We start from the raw sequence: 20,140 nt of genomic DNA, 5'->3' as shown, positions 1-20,140 counted from the left end.
TGTTGTGTTGGGAGTGACATGTTTTGTGAGTTGTGAAACACATGGTGTCGGCCATTTTAAATGATGTTCAAAAGCCACGGGAAATGTAATTGTTGTATGCAGGGAAGTTGTACCTTATTTAAAGTGACTAATGCTGTTTTCTATATTTCAGAGGAAGATCAGCTGGTGGAGGAAGCAAAAGGTTACACAGTAATGGGAATAGAATAGAAGTGAATAGATAGATGACGTTAGAAGTGTATAATATAGTCAGCGTCTGGGAAGCTACTTGAAAGCATAGCTTAGGAAGCTACCAAATACTTCACCATGGAAGTAGTTGAAACAACAGCAAAGCTACCCTGGGAGAAATGTAGTTTAGGAAACTACAAGCTATGTAGAAAAACTAGTTCAAACCTGTGGCGGACATGGCCAAGTTTGACTGTGGGAACCCTACTTTCTTTATATTATAGGTACACTTATGAAGATGGCAATTGTCCATGAGACAATTGCCTGTTTTATGACGTCAACTGCCTGGAAAGAACGGTGTCAATAACTATAAAGACTTTAAAACTATAAACCTTTGATATCAATTAGTATGACTGGCTGCCAGGGGACACGATGTGCTGTTGATAGAAGGTATCATTAAAATTAAGCAGTGCAATGACATAGTTTGCCCTCGTATAGTCTGTGTAATCAAGATGGTTGTATCTTATGATATTGAGCTCAGGTTCATAGTACATTTTGCACTACATGCAGCCCTTGGCAGTGTCCTCAATAGGATTATAAAAAGTTGTTTGGATTTTGTCCCCACACATAGCATTCATGTCCATTATTAACTTATGATTTACCTGGACTGTTCTTGAACTAACCGCTCTTCTAAAATAAATAAAAAAAATAACAAATGCTGCTTATTCCTTCAAGTATTGACAATGCTACTTATTCTTTTAAAAAGTCTTATCTGATGCAGACGTGTTGTGCAGTTGATTGTAATGCAATGTTTTATTTCTGTTCAAATCAAGAGATGAATGCTTTACTGTTTTTCTTATTGCTTTTACTCATTACTAGGGGTGTCACGATACACTCAGTTCACGATACGATACGTATCACGATACTGGGTTCACGATAACGATACGATACGATACGATTTTAACAATATTTTTTTAAACTTGAATAATGACAATATATGACTGGAAAAGTAGTATTTTATTTGAAATGCACAAATACAAAACATGCTGTTGTGGGAAATTGTTATTACAATAACAACTAGAAAAAACATGAGATTGGAGATGAGGCTTATCTTGAAATAGAATGAGTTACACCGGCACTTAGATTTACTTTGAACTAAAAGGTTTCTCAGCAGTATAAATTCTCATTATGCATCTTCAGTTTTTCTTCAAACTCAAACAACAAGACTTTTCTTAATCTATTTTTTATGCATCTTCAGTTTTTCCTGTCAAGTAAACAGTTTTGCCAGAAACTCAATTGAATGGTTTCTCTCCTGTATAACTTCTCATGTGTCTCTTCAGAGACTTGTTCAACTGAACTACTTTCCACCCATTGAACTTCAACAAACAAAGACGTTTCTTTGTCTATTTTTGGAAAAAAAAAAAAAAAAAAAAATTTTTTTTTTTTTTTTTTTTTTTTTTTTTTGCGATATGAGATTTCATCTCAACGATACATATCGTGACGTTTTACTATCGCGAAATTTCGTGGGACGATATATTGTGACACCCCTACTCATTACCATTAGATCTACATAACAAGTGCCTACCCTCAACCCTGACTCTCTACTACCTTCCTATCCCTACAGCTTTAACCACGAAGCTCACTAAACGTTCATGAATGAGTGACTGACTGGTTGACTGACTGAGTTAGTAGTAGTAGTAATCTTGGTACCTTGTAGGGACAGCTCAGGACTGACAGTCCTCTTCAGTCCCTCTGTTCCTCGGAGTGGATGGAAGGGCGGAGGGGATCAGGGAGGCAGGCTGTTACACTCAGCATCATCACCTTACTCACCAGCAGGGGCGGTTTTAGCATCAGAGCTTTGGGTGGGCTCAGCCCACCCAAAGGTCATGGACCGCTGAACCCCTAGGGGGGTCCGGGGGCATGCCCCCCCGTAAGAAAATTTTGTACAGTTTCAAGTAAAAATGGATCAAACTGGCACACTTTGAGATCAAAATGAAGAGACTAGATCTATGAAGAACTACACACATCAATATCTTCTTTACCTTTCTGTGGTTTTACAGCGATGAAAAAATAATTGTTTCCCTATATATACTATATATATTCTGCATACAGGTTCTATATGGTAGAATTATGCTTGCATAAATAATACCAAAATCACTTCAGGGGAGTTTCAAGTAAAGTAACATTTTGCTTTGTAGGCAAAACAAAAGTAAAATTATATCAAAAGGGAACTTCCTAACTTATTGGCTGGAATAATATTCCGACAAGATAATAATATACTGTAAGCACTAAAGCAGGAGTTTGCAGTCAACTAGTTGAAATTAATATGTGGCAGTATTTGTGGGGGTCAAAATCTATGTAGGGTGTACCACCACAAATAGATCAGTGTATGGGAAACACTGACTATTAAATTGTGTGACTAGAAAGACACCAATAAATCTGAGAAAATGTACTTTAATTTTGAACAACAGCACTACAACGGTGGCATTACAAATGGTATTATGAAATTATTGTGGGAAAAAACAAGATCTGACTGGTTGGAAGTTGGTAGGCTACCACCACCACAGCGTGCAAAAATAGGGAAAGAAGGAAAGAAAAGTGAATAGCATGCCATGCACGCATGTTAAGCTATCATCATCATCACATCAGACAGGCTGTGTAAAGCAGCCACTTGCGATTCTGAAGGGCTTAATTTCATTCAGATAACAAGGGACCCGTTTGAAAATATGTTTGTCACTTATGCCCATATGTTTCTCAAAAAACATTGCATCCATTTACACCCACTTTACTGCGAGCTAGCATGACATGGCTGGCTGGTGCCATGGTAGCCTACCTACCTTCCTCCAGTCCACCTGTTTGTCTGGCAGGCACAGCCACAAGTTCTTTTGTTTAGCCTACGAAACAACGTTACGCGCTAATTTGCATATCAATATGCGCTAATTAAGTAACTACTAACGACTCTGACTGCTCAATGCTCACTTCACAGTTTCATTGATCATGAGTGGGGAGAACGATTGTGTGGACTGTGGAGGACCACTTCGCTGCTGTACTGTGTGTGTGACCTGTGTGAAGTGATGTGGGATTAGGCAGATAGATGGAGGAGGGAGCGCCTGCGCAGCCGCGGTTCTAGAAACTTTTCGGGTGGGCTGAACCCCCCTAAATGTTTGTCTCAGCCCACCCTAAGAACATAGAGGGGGGGGGGGAAACACGCACACAGCGCATTGAGTGTAGTCAGAAACTGCTACTAATGGCCACCATGGATTTGGAGAGGGAAAAAAATAAAAAAATAAAAAAACTTTTTTTTTGCCTCTATTTTTTTGGGTGGGCTGAGACTATTTTTGGGTGGGCTAAAGCCCACCCAAAAACGGCCTAGAACCGCCCCTGCGAGTCACCAGCGTGTGCGCGTGTGTGTGTGTGTGTGTGTGTGTGTGCACATGCATTTTTTTTTTTTTTCTATAGGGGAGAGTGACTGACTGAGTTAGTGAGTGACTTCCCATCTTATAGCCCTGGTGGGGCCGCAGTCCCAGCGCCATGGTAAAAAATCTCTTACAAAAAAAAACAAAAGTTACAATCTTCAGTGTCAATCAAAATTGACACTTATTCAGCTTCCAAATACATGTTCTCCCACTATTCTCTGCTCCTTTCATGCTGCCTCCTCTCCACTGCTCTGTTCCCACTCCTCTGCTCTCTACTGCTCTTCTCTCCACTGTTCTGCTCTCCACTGCTCTGCTGTCCACTGCTCTGCTCTGTTCGCTACTGCTCTGCACTCTACTGCTCTGCTCAGCTGTCCACTGCTCTGCTGTCCTCTGCTCTGCTCTCTACTGCTCTGCTCTGCTGTCCACTTCTCTGATGTCCACTGCTCTGCTCTGCTGTCCACTCCTCTGCTCTTTACTGCTCTGCTCTCCACTGCTCTGCTCTCTACTGCTCTGCTCTGCTCTGCTGTCCACTTCTCTGATGTCCACTGCTCTGCTCTCCACTGCTCTGCTGTCCACTCCTCTGCTCTCCACTGCTCTGCTCTCTACTGCTCTGCTCTGCTCTCCACTGCTCTGCTCTCTACTGCTCTGCTCTCTACTGCTCTGCTCTGCTGTCCACTTCTCTGCTGTCCACTGCTCTGCTCTGCTCTCCAATGCATTGCAAGCCATTTTGAAGGGGAACCTGAGGAGGAATGCCTTGTTATCACCAATGTTTACTCTAACGCCGTTCCCAACCGTTCCCAACCGTTCCCAACCGTTCCCAACCGTTCCCCACATTTCCACCACTGGTTCAAAATACTTTGTAAAAAGAAAAAAGAGGGAAAAAAAGTATTAGGCACATGTGAAGATACATATAAAATATAATAGCCTACAAAAAAGCACAATGCCAGCAAAATATGCCTCTCAATTGAGTTTATTGCAATAGTTGACACCCGATACATTCAATGTTATATGTTTGTTGTAAACAAATCTGTGTTCTTCTGGGTTTTGTTTTGTCAGACAAATAAGCAGTAAACACTTGACTAGGAATGATTAAGGTCAGGGTAAGAATCTCAGGGCAAGCCAATCAGAGGCAGCATAGGGAATAGGCTGTGTGTCTTGTCAAGAAGTACAGTAACATTAGTGGGATCCTGGCTGCCTTCACGGTCTACTGTATGCTGCCTTCATTGCAATCAGGATGAAAGAAAAGGGGCAGTCCTGTAAAAGGGGGTTCTGGTTCAATAGTAATGGTAGAATGATATATATATATATATATATATATATATATATATATATATATATATATATATATATATATATATATATATATGTGTGTGTGTGTATTTGATTTTGGTCCAACAGTACTATCATACAGATCACTATAAATATCTGGGCCTGCCGCTGGACGAGCACATGACCTTTAAGGAGGGAGTCAGTGTTCTAGCTCACTCAGTGGGCAGAGCCCTGGGATCTGGACTGAACAAAGGCAAACATTGTGGTAATCTGGGATTCCATACTTACACATAACTGTATAACTCCTGTGTCGGATTATGCTTCTGGTGTTTGGGGTTCCCGCGAACATCTAAGCTGTAACACTGTGCATCATAGAGCTATCCGTTATTTTCTAGGAGTTCATAAATGTACATCATTTCTGGCCATCAGTGGTGATATGGGATGGGAATCCCCAACATCAGGCATAAAGGTCAAATTCTCCGACTATGCATGGTGAGGATGTCTGATCAAAGACACACAAAAAATATATTTGACTGGGACATTGCCCATAGACATCCATGGGCAATTGCATTGCAATCTTTATTCCATCTGAACGACTTGTCATTTATTTTTTATAACAGGTTGGTGTGTGATATCCGAGAGACTATGAGCAATATGTTCCTTTTGGATAAAGATAAATGGTCTGTTGAGTTGTGGTATAAACCAACGATAAGGAAACTAGCATCTCATAAAAGACAGTTACTGTGTAGAGCCTGTAAAGTTTGATTTGGACAGACGAAAAAGGTCCCTGTGTGCACAGTTACGATCTGGAACTCTGCCCTTGGCACTGAAGACTGGTAGGTTTAATGCTACCCCTGAAGAAGACAGACTCTGTTTACTTTGTGATTTGTGTAAAATTGAGAACAAGATCCATTCTCTATTCTATTGTACAGCTTATGATGATATATACAAGAGAGATACTTTTCAGTCAAATGTCCTCTATTTATGCAGATTTTTTTGAGAAGAATGATTATGAAAAACTTGAGTTGTGTTTAAAGAAAGGGACCTTCTTTGTAGGAAACTTTATTTCCCAGGCCTGCGAGCAAAGGCAGAATGTTCTGTTCAGAAAGTAATTATCTGTTTTGTTGTTTAAGGCGTATATTGTACTGTGATTTAGTTGTATTTTTATAGTTGGCTTACTGTATATTGTGTGTCTTGTAAGCCCATGTGGGCTGGGCACTGTTAAGTGCATGCCACAATGAATAAGGAAGAAATATATATATATATATATATATATATATATATATATATATATATATATATATATATATATATATATATATATATATATATATACTACGTAGTTCAACATGTAGTTCACTACTCCCCAACACTATAGTATACATGCTAATAAATAATTGCATATAAAAAGAAGTTGAATCATATAAAGGAGACTGTATGCAGGTTAGGAAATAAGTGACACACTTTGATCATTTGTTTTGGTTGATGATTTTTTTGCAGGTATTTGGAAGGTGTGCAGCTGAGAGGGAGCTTGAGAATAATGGAAATGCTAACTTTCCAACAGGAGGCCTACAAAGAAGAGCAGACACAACCCCAGATTGTATTGCAGGGAGGAAACAGCATTCTTTTGAAGATAACAGATAACAATTGACTGAGACCAATTTGGCTGCAGGCGGGTGTGAACGATCAATCACAAGGCAGCAGGGGGCAAAGTTGATTTGAAAAATAATTAACCCTTAATTAAAGCTTGAGCTGGAGTGAAACCTGGAAGTTAGTTATAGAAGAAAAACCATGGCGTATGTGGTTACAGTAAACTGTGTTATTATATTTAATTTGTGGTTGCAATCTACGTTTCAGAATGAGAGGTGAAGATAGCTGGCGAGATAAAGAGATAACGTGCTGAGACCAGACTGCAAAGAACAAAGAAATCGATACATTTGTGTTTGCTTACAGGGAGGGGGGATTGGCACCTATATACAGGATCATAACAGTCTTATTTTTACAGCAGAGTTTTACAGCAGGCAGGACTGCTATCATCAATGCAATTCTAATTACACTGCATTAAATTAACAGATAAAGTGTCATGCCCTCAGCCTCATCTACCCCCTAGTCTTTTTTCCCTCGTGTGTGTGTGTGTGTGTGTGTGTGTGTGTGTGTGTGTGTGTGTGTGTGTGTGTGTGTGTGTCTGTGTGTGTGTGTGTGTGTGTGTGTGTGTGTGTGTGTGTGTGTGTGCGTGTGCGTGCGTGTGTGTGTGGCATGATTGCAGCAGATTGGAGCCTGGTGTGTTGGAGTCAAAGCCTCAGCTTCACAGCTGCCTGCCATCATAATCGGCCGGCCTTTATAAGCTCCGGCCCAACACCCAACAGTCTTCGCTGCATTATAGACTTGTCTACACGTCAGTCGCTCCAGCTTCTCTAGCATTTGTTGCTTTCTGCTCTCTTCTGAGCCTAGCTTTCTCCTCATCTCCTTGCCCAGGATCTCCTGCCTGCCTGCCTGAGCATGCAGACCTGCCACCAGCCACATTCTAAAATAAAAACCTGTCCTTCCTGCTGAACTGCCCAACTGCTGAACTCTCTGTCTTTAAAGTCCAAACCAACATGTTTTGACAAAGTTAGGAGGATTTTTACAGGTGCTAAGATGGTAATGGTTAGGAAGTCTTTTTAATCAAGTATAGTATTGGAATGGAAATACAATTTGAGGCTAAAGATTGATAGGCAGATTTGTTTCGACATAATTTCAAGATATTTGTTAAGAAAATGATGAAGGCAGGTGATATAATTAAAGAAAATTAAGTCTAATATTTTGGTAAGTGAAGGAAATAAGTGCTATCAAATATAAAATAAATCTAGGATATATCCTTTATCCATAATGCAAATACCATAAGGCTAAAGCAATAAAAAAAGAAAATTGAACGGGAATAATAAATCGTTAATGTGTAGACTGATCTGTTTGTCAAATCTATCAGAAAGACTCAACTATTATAATAAATAAATAAAAGGAATTAGTCAAATGTTCAAAATAATCAATTAGAATACCGCTAATGAATGAAAGGAATTAGTCAAATGTTCAAAATAATCAATTAGAATACCGCTAATGAATGAACAGTACTTAAATAAAACAAGGAGAATGTGAGAATAACGTATGGGAATAAAATAAAATTAATACATTTCATGAAAAAGCAATGTTTCAAATATGTTATCTTGACATGGTTGTATGTGCTTGTCTGTCACAGAGATAAAGCAGAGTGAAAATGGGGATTTCAGAGGAGGGAGAGAAGAGTGGAGGAAAATGGATGAATTAGATTGATACAATTTGAATTGACATGGGGACTTGAGACTAGTGTGAATGAGATTGACTATTGACATTTCTGACTTGACTGGGGAGAGAATTTTAATTGTTGGCAGAATCGTGAAGGGCTCAATGGTTAGAATATAGAATGTATTTGGTGTTAGAATTTTGTTTTTGTTCTTGGTTTACAGGGGATAAAAAAAACGTCAGATAAAAAAAAATCAGGTCTTTTATTATTCTTATGTTATTGTTGTGAGGTCTCCAGACCATATTTCAAGCAGAAGGCCACACATGCATAATCCGATCACCCCCTGACGTCAGTCAAGTCCTAGTATGACGTGGTCAGTCAAAGTCCTGGTATGACGTCTGTAATGACGTCAGATATGACGTCAGTTAATTCTCATATATATAGCAAGGGTTCTACGTCACCTCTCTCTGGCCGATCATAGCAGCAGCTAGCTTCACACCAGTCCATCTCCCCTGAAGCCGTCCTCCGAAGCGTTGTTTTGCCCCACTCACCTCCCCAGTCTGCCACCAACGAGTCGTGACTCCTGATCCCCCACGGGGGGGGGGGATCTCCTAGCCTATGCAGATGCCCTCCTCTTGCCTCAAGAGCAGCGCCACTGGCCAATGGAGTCATGCGTGGAAAAAAGAGAGGAAAGAGAGAGAGTCAGAGAGAGTCAGGCCAAGCTGGGAAGCGCCAGGCTAAATCGCGAGGTGCCAAGCAGGCCAAGCTGGGAAGCGCCAAGTTAAACGTTAATGTACCAAGATCGAAGGCCCGACCGAGTTGGGTAGCGCCAGCCGCAAATAGCCGTAAGTCGCTAAAGGTCGAAGGCCAGAAAAGTACAATCAACTACTAATGTACCAAGATCGAAGGCCCGACTGAGTTGGGAAGCGCCAGCCACAAATAGCCGTAAGTCGCTAAAAAGGTCGAAGGCCAGAAAAGTACAATCAACTACTAACGTACCAAGATCGAAGGCCCGACCGAGTTGGGAGCGCCAGCCGCAAATAGCTGTAAGTCGTTAAAAGGTCGAAGGCCAGAAAAGGATCAACTACTAACGTATCAAGATCGAAGGCCCGACCGAGTTGGGAAGCGCCAGCCGCAAATAGCTGTAAGTCGCTAAAAAGGTCGAAGGCCAGAAAAGTAGAATCAACTAATGTACCAAGATCGAAGGCCCGACCGAGTTGGGAGTGCCAGCCGCAAATAGCTGTAAGTCGCTAAAAAAGGTCGAAGGCCAGAAAAGTACAATCAACCACCGGTGCCCGCAGATCTCAATTAACCTCCGGTAATCAGATCTTCCTTTTGGGGGATCTCCTAGCCTATGCAGATGCCCTCCTCTTGCCTCAAGAGCAGCGCCACTGGCCAATGGAGTCATGCGCCAAAGCATTTGCCATGCATGGCGATTGCTAAATAAAGTTTGTTAAATCCTACCAACCGGCCTCTCATGATTGAAGTGAGGTCTCCAGACCATATTTCAAGCAGAAGGCCACACATGCATAATTCGATCACCCCCTGATGTCAGTCAAGTCCTAGTATGATGTGGTCAGTCAAAGTCCTGGTATGACGTCTGTAATGACACACAAATACCCACACATCAAGCAAGAGACATCTATGATGTCTTTCACACAGTACACATCTCACATCGTACGTGTTTCTCTTTATCTACATCTCCTCCTTTATGACTGGATTGAATAAGAGAAATAATAATAATTATAGGTATATTGAATATGAATAATTCAAATAATTAAAAGAGTCAACAGGAGGGAGAATCAAATGCTGTAAAGCTGACTGAAGCATGTCTGCCATCATCCTCCATCTGACTGACTCACTGATTGTGTGTATTAAAGTATTGAAAACAGTAACCAATCAATAATGTGCCCAGTTCTGCCCTGATTGCACGTCAGAGGAGCCTCTGTTGGTATCTATATTTACAGTCTATGGTTGGTATGCAGAATGTGTCTGCAACAAGATCGTATACAAGGTGTTATTATAACAGGGATGTGGGCAACAACAACAATGTGTCGCGCCATGGAGGGCCGTGAGTCTGCAGCATTTCATTCCAACACTGCAGCAGATGATTGATTGATGAGTGATTACCAGAGAGGAGGAACTAATAAAAAATAAAAATAAACTCTCGTAACGGGACAAGCCCCGTCTTCTATTGTCACACGAACACCACAACACATGCATGCGGCCACAACACACTCATGCTGACGGTGGCCGGTGAAAAGTGTCCTCTGCATTTAACCCATCCAGGCATGTCCTCTCCTCCGGGGGGCAGGCCAGGAGCAGTGGTCGCTTTCTCGTACAGCGCCCGGAGACCAACTTCGGATGTTGTCGTCACTGGTCGGATGACGATGACGATCTGATCTTCTGCATGTTTTTAGTGGGGGGGTTATATACGGAGGAACCCCCTGGGGGAGCACGGGGAGAACATGCAAACTCCACACAGACAGAAAGGCCCTTAACGACGAGATACCCCACCTGGGCAGTAGGCACTGAAGATATGGGGGGGAACACAACCACAGCGCCCACAGTGTCCCAGGCGAGAATCGAACTCAGGACCTTCTGACTGTGAGGCGACAGCTCTACCACTGAGCCACCGTGCCCCTAATCATGAAAACCTGCCTCTAATGTACATCTGCAGCCAATTTCTGCAGCTACCAACAAAGGCACATCGAACTTGGCATCTTGAGAGCTATGCAGAGAGGCTGGTTGTCTGGTTGTCTCATCACGGAAATCCCCTGCTTGGCAGCGATGTTGTTCTTCATAATCCAGTAAGTAAGTCATGACACCTTGATAACATCTGAATGAATCTGTACAGGTATACCTGCATATCTGCATACCTCTAACCTGCCATCTATAGCAGAGGTGGGCAGGTCACTAAGAAAAGAGCTCACAAGTAATAATCAAGGCTAATCAAAGCTCAATAATAAAGAAAAGCTCTACCATGCCAAGGAACAGTGTTGGGCAGTAACACGTTACTTAGTAACGCGTTACTGTAATTAGTTACTTTTTGAAAAAGTAATGAGTAAAGTAACTTGTATTACTTTTTTAAGGAGTAATCAGTAATCAGTAACTCATTACTTTTCCAGAGTAACTTGCCCAACACTGCCAAGGCAGTATTAGACATCTTGCGATGGGCGATGCCTAATGAGCAGGTGCTTGAGCGCCTCCTGTGGTCTATCTGTGCACGTGCCTGGGGTTGTTACAGAGCATCTCTCTCTCTCTCTCTCTCTCTCTCTCTCTCTCTCTCTTTGAGAGAGACTGACTCAGCTGTGTCAGATTCATCACAAACCATCCAGCTAGGATGTATCATAGTGAACCTGGAGTCACTCTGACTGTCACAGGTAACTTAGATTATTTGTTAATTCAGTTCCGAATAGTTAATGCCTTGGTAATGCTTGTGTGTGTGTGTGTGTGTGTGTGTGTGTGTGTGTGTGTGTGTGTGTGTGTGTGTGTGTGCGCGGGGGGGGGGGGGGGGGCATGCAGGTGCGTGTGTGTGTGTGAGAGCAACACATTCTCACTCCGAGCACGTAGCATATTGACGCTTTGTCCCGTCCCTTGTGCGTCACTTGTTACTAACATGGTACCCTTGGGCTTGTGCGTCACTTGTTACTAACATGGTACCCTTGAGCGACCCATGAAACGACTTGGGCTTTCCGACTAAACTCAATGTAAACCCATGGAAGTCATCTTTGACGCTTATGGCAACTGCTCCCCCATTAGCCTAACTGCTCCCCCATTAGTCAACTGCTCCCCCATTAAGGTCTGGAGGGAGGTTAGGTTTAGGCGTGGGGGGTGGGAGAAGTTAGGTTTAGGGTTAGGGTCTGGGGGAGGTTAGGTTTAGGCATGGGGGGTGGGAGAGGTTAGGGTTAGGGTCTGGGGGAGGTTAGGTTTAGGCATGGGGGGTGGGAGAGGTTAGGTTTAGGGTTAGGGTCTGGGAGAGGTTAGCTCCTCCAGACCCTAATGGGGGAGCAGTTGACTAATGGGGGAGCAGTTAGGCTAATAGGGGAGCAGTTGCCATAAGCGTCAAAGATGACTTCCATGGGTTTGCATTGAGTTTAGTCGGAAAGCCCAAGTCGTTTCATGTGTCGCTCAAGGGTACCATGTTAGTAACAAGTGACGCACAAGGGACGGGACAAAGCGTCAATATGCTACGCGCTCAGAGTGAGAACGGGTTAGTGAGAGAGAGAGAGAGAGAGAGATTGATGGTTTAGTCTCCAGTGACATTTCTGTTCCATGTTCACAAATCCAGATCTCCAGGTGCAGGTGACCAGTCCAGCAATCCAGCAGTCGTATACCTGGGCAGAGCTGAGGTGTCAGAGCAGCAGTTGTTGCCTAGCTGATCATACTTCTTACGTCTGGTACAAGAATGGACAGGAAATAGAGGAAGCAACTTCTTCGTATACAGGCTATACTATCCTGAAGAGAAGAGAGCTATTCCATCCTGTGCTGTAAAATGACTTGAGGATTTCCGCTCTCCTGCAGTGTGTGAGTTTACTCCACAGTTTGTCTCACACTGCCATCTGGTGGACACGTTTACCTAATGGACAGTACTGGACCTTGACTGCATGTACTGTATTTAATATGGGTGAGCTGAGCCCAGTGGTAATCAAACCCCACCTGTGTAAGTGCCATGCTCTCCCAACAAGAATGCAACCTGCTCTGTTGATGTTTCAACACATTTCATCTTTCAGGCGTCTTTCAGATTTTCAGAGTGACTTACCTCAATAGAAGCATCTGTGCCTTGAAGGGCTCATCAGTGGGCAGTTCTTGCACGTAGCGTAGGCTACAACAGTTATCAAGATAATGTTCATTCTAAATTCTGGTTCCATCCCACAAGTGGTCATCGATGGCAGGATCCATCACAAGCTGAGGACCTTATAGTGAGGACTCAGAGAATGCAGGTCATGTTCAGCAGATTGAAGCAGAGAGAGGACGCTCCACTCTGAGAATCGCTGACTGAGAGAGAGCGATTCAGACCAGTAGGCTATCTCTTCCATTTGAAAACAGAGGTTTGAATGGGGAAGTGATTTTCGTGCTACAAAAAACCCACATGCCCACCCACCCACTCTTATAGACTATTTTATTATAGTATGAACATGACCGTGATTTGGCTGTGACCCCAGTGTGAATGCGCCCACCCCCCACCCCCCATTGTTATTTTTTGTTCTCGCTTAAACCGAATGTTTTATGGTCACTCAAGATTCTCTGGATCACGTGTTGGCTTAAAAACTTATACTATATTTGGATTTATCGAAATGTCTATGGAGAAAATGGACGCGGAACTTACTTCCGGGGCAAATTACGTCACGAAAAGTCACGTGACTGTTGAGCTCTATTGCTCTTCCTATATGGATTAGGTGAGCAATTCTGTGGTTCACTGTGGTTATGTTCACTTGGGCATTTAAACTTCAATAATTTGTTTAATAATTAAGTTGTTCATTCATTCATTCTAACCAGAAGGAAGAGGACCTCCCAACAACCATCTGGACCTGGGCGAAGACCAGACAACATGCTGCAGGTGAGGAAGAGGAACTAAACAAGTCCAAAAGAAAAGTGTTTTCCTCCTGCAGTCTGGCTCCTCAGTTCAGACTGCAGAGTCACTCTCTGTCTTCTAGCAGGCTACAACTTGAAAGCTCATCTGACTGAATATCACTTCATCTCTCTTTCCTCTTCTTCAGCTAAATAACTTCTCCTCTCCTCATCTTCCTCTCTTCTATCTTCCTCAGGGCTGGATCTACCATATGGGCAACCTGGGAGGGTACCCAGGGGCCCTCAACAACAAAAATACAAATAAACGGCCGGGCTCATGTCGGGCTCCACAGAACTATGACACAAATCTAAGACCAATAAGAATACAATAAAAATTGTTTCCAAGAAGATTTCATCCTTTTCTCCCTGCCTCGTGTTCCTTTACCTCTTCTGTCATAAAATTGCAAATTATTGTGACAGTAATCGTTGTTTCTTCATCACTGTCGGTGGTGTATCTTTGACCCTTTCACTCCCGGTTGCATGTCATGTTGATGTTGCTGAATTTAAAAAGTGTATTATACTTTTGCATTCATGATTCAGCTAAATCTCTCAAATATAATATACTCTACAGTATGGCATCAGTGGGCGGTGAGGTTCACCAATCAAATTGAAGAACACACTTCAATCCACAAATATGTTACTGTTTTAAACAGAAAGGCCCAGTCACGTGAACTCACATTTCATTTAGAATGAACTGTGAGTTCACGTGACCGGCTGGTTTACCAGGCTTTAGAAATCTGATCTTACTAATAGTAAGTTAATATTCAAGTAAAAACAATGGCCATTTGGTACAATTTGCTACTTCCTGCCAGGTCTGATTGTAGAAAAGGGAACTTGAAATGGGGGGTGGGGTCACTACACTGTTGTTGTTGTTGTTGTTGTTGTTGTTGTTGTTGTTGTTGTTGTTGTTGTTGTTGTTGTTGTTACCTTCCCTACAGCTAGTAGACTATAGACTATACTTGTATAGATACAGTCGGTCTGTGTGGGAACGCCTACAACATGTTACTACGGCTGGCGCGGGAGTGGGCTTTGACTTTTCAGACTTTTCTAACTGGCCCTGGATTGGCCGGTTTGAAAGGTTCTGGAGGGTAGCAGTACAGTAAGGAGGAAGAATATCAAGAACTCATTAGTTTACACCATGGGAGATAAAGCGGATGATGTTTTGGGCACGTTAGGCTTAAATGCTGCAGATCAGAAGAAATATAAGCCAGTAAAGGAAGCCTTTGATAAATACTTCATCTGCAAATACAATGTCATCTATGAAAGGGCTCGTTTCAATAAAAGATGCCAATAGCCAGGGGAATCAGCTGAGTCCTTCAAGAGCCAGGGGAATCAGCTGAGTCCTTCAAGAGCCAGGGGAATCAGGGGAATCTCTGCAGTTTATAAACTGGCAGGGATGGTAAGGATGAGATGCTCAGAGACAGGTTGGTGGTAGGCACAAGACACCACATCCTGTCTGAGAAGCTGCAGATGGATAGTGAATTAACACTGGAAAGAGCAGTGTTACCGATAAGACAACATGAAGAAATTAAGAAACAGCAACCCATTGCACTGCGCGAAACAAATACTACAGACCAGAAAGAGGCAAATGTGGATTGACTGAAATTCAAGAAAAAGTCCCACAATAAAAACCAACAGGGAAAATGGCCTACGGCAAGCAGCAAGGGTCAAAAGGATTGCCAAAAAGGACAGAGAAACTGTGGACAGTATGGAAAAACACCGGCACACTTTGAACAACTGTTCCGCATTTTGCAGTTGTCTGTCGATCAGGCAGAGTGGTTTTCGAACAGGAACAGGAAGAGGACGACGATGCTCTTTTCCTGGGAGCGGTGACCACAGGAGATGAGCCTAAAACTTGGAGGAAAAAGACACTGAAAGTGAATGGCCATGACATAACCTTCAAATGGATACAGGGGCGGACGTGACAGTGATTCCAGTGAATGGAGCCATAGAATACAACGACAGGACAACGACACAACCAGTATACAAAAGCTAGGTTCTCCTCTGCTTGGCTTTCCAGCAATCAGGCTTCTCTATCCAGTTGACAGTGTTATGGAGCTGGAGGCTGACATGAAGAGGTTGTAGTAGCCCAGAGTCTCCACAGGGCTGGGTTGCCTGAAAGGAGAGTAAAGAATTAAGCTGAAGAAAGACGCTAAGGCTAAACGCTGTTTACTATTCACATTTATTGTTCAGGTTTAGTTGCAAGTACAGGAAAAACAAAATAAGCTATTTTAACACGTTCACTGCCAATGACGTGTTTTTACGTCAAACAAAATCCAACGGTTGACTGCCAATGACGTGTTTTTACGTCAAAAAAAATCGATTATTTTTTTTTGACGGTGGGACGTTGATCTAACCCTTTTACGTCTCCCATACCAGTATTGGAGGTATTGAATGTGTATAATCTATTTTACCGACCCACTGAGTGGTGACATGTCTCTCCACAGTAGAAAGAGGCGAGCCAAAACTGGAGGGAAAAGCGCGAGGAAGCCGTTTTCATACTGTAAAATGGATGGCGAAAACGCTTTCACTTTCGCGCTGACGCACAGCGGTGGCAACGGTGGGGGGTTCCAAGAATAGACTGGATGCACACTTTGAAACACGCACCATAAATAAGCCCAGAATCGCAAGAGCTTCATCAGAGCTCTCAACCGGACCGCCAAGAAACGAGCGAAACCCATCCAGCGAGCCCCATCCAGACTGCCAGGCAGCAGCCTGGGAGCAGCAACTCGTTTGTCACAGACCCGCTGCAGAGCCAAGGAGGGCGGAGGAGAACGCCCACGGAGGGAGGAGTTGGAAGCAGAGGGGGGTTTCCTGCTGTTATGGAGGAAATTACTGTTCAAAACTATTGTTTAGATGTCTGACGTCTTACTGATGCCAAAAATGAATGGTTAAAGTGACTGTTCTATCGAATTTCACAAAAAGCCGTTTATCTCAAAATAATTTTTCAGACGCTGAAACCATGCTGTATTCAACTGCTAATGCTTACATAACTACTAACTCTACAAACTCTTTTAGACAGAGAAAGCACACATTCTATTAGTTCTTTTGAGATATTGTGTGTTCACAAAATCTTAGCAGAAAAGAATCCTCGGGTCTTGAAAGATGAGCCAGAATCCTCAAAAAAACCCTCTGGCAGAACCTACCTACAGTAAAAAAAAAACAGCTGGCAGTGAATGTGTTAAGAAAGTCTGGGGCCGGTTGCACAAAGCACCTTAAGTTAAGATTCTCCTTAGAGTCCGATTTAAGGTGTCCATAAAATGAAATTGGTTGCGCAAATACCCTTAAATCTTCTCCTTAACCCATTGATACCTGATGCAGCATTTGTTTGTATATCCCTCATTTGTGTGTGTATCCCTTTAAGACTGCGTGAGGCGGTTCGCGGTCTTAAAGGGATACACACACAAATGCTGCATCAGGTATCAATGGGTTAGGTTAAACATTTTAAGGAAAACGTAAGCACAAGGTTTAAGGGTGTTTTGTGCAGTCGATTTTATTTTATGGACACCTTAACTCGGACTCTAAGGAAAATTGGAAGGAAGTTGGACTTCCCATGCGTGAAAATAAACCAAAACTTCCACAAAAGTCCAGTCCCATGCCAAACTTCGTTGACACAAATCTGGTGCCAATAGTCTTAATGGTGGCGCTACAGCGACCGTCTAAAGTTTCAAACTTTGAAAATTCAAAACAAATCAGGCATACGTGCTACGGCTTTGCAACTTTCACCGAAATGTGGGCCCAAATGAGGAGAAACTTTTGTACACTGCAACCTATGGCCAATTATGAAATCCAAAGACCGCAAAACTGCAAAAACTGTAAAAGCTCCCCCCAGCCCTGTCACTAATGGCAGTGTTCTAAGCAGACTGGATTGCATGCAGCAGATTGGACTATAGCAAAATACTTGAGAGTTGAGTTGGACTCTAGGGTGGAGTATGACCGTGTGCGAGATTCGAATGCAGGTCGCTGGCTTGGACGCCCTTTCTGTTAACCACTCGGCTATTGATTTGTTGGAGTTTCTCTCTGCACTTTATGCTGTCCTCAACATGGAAGACTTAAGCTTAATTTATACTTATTAGAAAGTGTCGCTCAGCACATGGCTGAGCGACAGGGGTGCTGCAGGTGCTGCAGCACCCCCTAGATTTTTTCCAATTTTTTTCCCAATTTTTTTTCCAATTTTTTTTTTTTCCAAATGTAATTAAAAATATTTTGCAGTGCACTATGTTCCTTTCTTGTTTAAGAATGTTTCGGGAAATGAAAATGTAGCCTATTTAAATAGAATTATCAACAATAACAATCCAGGAAGTTACATGCTTGTAGGCTAGAGAAGAAGAAGAAGCGCGCATGCACGCACATGTTGTGTTGAACCAACCAACAACCAATACGAATTGTTTAATCTGGCAATAAAGAAATGTGAACTTGACATGCTATTTTAATAGCCTACTCAAAAATGCACCTCCCACTATACAGCAAAGAGAGGAGTCAATGTTTATTGATATCTGCCATTCAGATCAGAATAATTAGTCTAGTCATTATAGTTTGCTGATAATATTTCTATCATGTTAAGTCTGTGTCATGTTAACTGGTGTATTCAGAGCAAATAGGGAGATATAGAGCATTATCATCATGCTATATATCTCCCTCTTTGCTCTGAATGAGTGAGAAAAGGAGAAAATACTGAATAATTACATCACAACAGTATCCTAATGTTAATTTAAAATGAGATATTCCTCTAAATATGGCAAAAAAATGTTAAAAAAAAACGTCCACATTTTTTTCGCCGGGGCCCATTCGGGCCCCACCGAGAGTCCCTTCCTCCCAGCACCCCCTGCTTAAAATGACTTCCAGCGGCCCTGGCACATGGTCGCAGACAAAAAAGAAAGTGTCGCTCATGGTGTTGCATTTATACTTCAGTGAATGTTCGCCTCGGTTCAGCGGTCACATGACACCCGAACGCTATAAGCAGACAGCCAAGAGAAGAGAGGGAACGCACAGTGAAACCACCTCGGAGGCAAGATTGAACGTACTTGGCTGCAGCCGCATATAAATGACACACAACACACTTCCTCTCTCTCTGAGAAATTGGTCACAATGTTCGTTGTGATTTTCACGAAGTCATACATCAAGGACAGGCTGATAAAAATAGCGGGGACATGTTCATTCATTTCAATCGAGTGAAAACCAAAACAAGGAAGTATTACTGTACTTTTCAAACAAAGTCTCTAAATGAATAAATAAATAAATAAATAAATAAATAAATAAATAAATAAATAAATAAATAAATAAATAATATAAAAATAAATAAATATATGCATACATAAATACAAACTAAATGAATAAATAAAAATAAATAAATAATAGGCTACAAAAAATAAAAATACATAGCTAAAAAAAATCAATAAACAAAGTCTCTGCCTTTATACACTGTTCTCAAACTTTTTCATGCCAAGGTCCCCTAAACTAAAACAAATTAGACCACATGGACCCTCATTCGATAATATTTGATCAGGGTCCCCCATCTGATATTAGATGTTTTATTAGGAGAAAGACAGACAGACAGACAGACAGACAGACAGACAGACAGACAGACAGGCAGACAGACAGACACACAGACAGACAGACAGGGATCACAGACAAAGCTGTCTGTAGCAGGGCTCAGCGAGTGGACTTGGCTGAAATATCAGTTCTGGAATGAAGGTGAGTAGCAAACTTATATCAGCTATAACAGATGTTTACGTTACATTAACGCTTTCAACTTATATTTGAGGCAAACCTGCCGCTCATGTTGTGGTGTTCTACAGTATAAAATGTAGCGACTAGCTAGCTTGTCTGACTGTCAATCTGTCTCACTGTCTGTCTACCTGACTGCAGTCAGCAGGTAGACAGACAGTGAGACAGACAGGCAGTATCACACAGACTTTCTGTCTGTCTGCTCGACTGTCTCACTGTCTGCCTGTCTACCTGACTGACTGTTGTCAGACTGACTGCCTGTCTACCTGACTGTCTGTCTGTCTCAGTGTCTGCCTGACTGTCTCACTGTCTGCCTGTCTACCTGACTGACTGTCTGTCCCACTGTCTGTCAGTGTCTGAACTGACTGTGTGTTTCACTGTCTGTCTACCTGACTGACTGATGTCTGTCTGTCACTGACTGACTGACTGTCTGTCAGACTGACTGTCTACCTGACTGCCTGTCTACCTGACTGACTGACTATCAGATTGACTGCTGTCGTATCTTATTATCAAAAACTTTGATGTGCAGAGGAGAAAGTAGAATGAAAAAAACAGGAGTCAAAGCCAGCAGTAAGGTCTCACAATAGGCGTTATTGTTTGAACCAGCACGCTGAAAAGTAGGACCGGATTTGGGCCTGCAGGTCCACAAATCGAGAATAGCATCTGGCGTTAACTTCCTGTACTGTTCCTTTTAACCCCTCTTGGTCACACTAATGCTGCCTTCCAGACAACTGGGACC

Source organism: Poromitra crassiceps (assembly GCF_964638095.1).
Source record: "Poromitra crassiceps genome assembly, chromosome: 4".
NCBI classification, from domain to species: Eukaryota; Metazoa; Chordata; class Actinopteri; order Beryciformes; family Melamphaidae; genus Poromitra; species Poromitra crassiceps.
Note: the sequence above shows the minus strand (reverse complement) of the source record.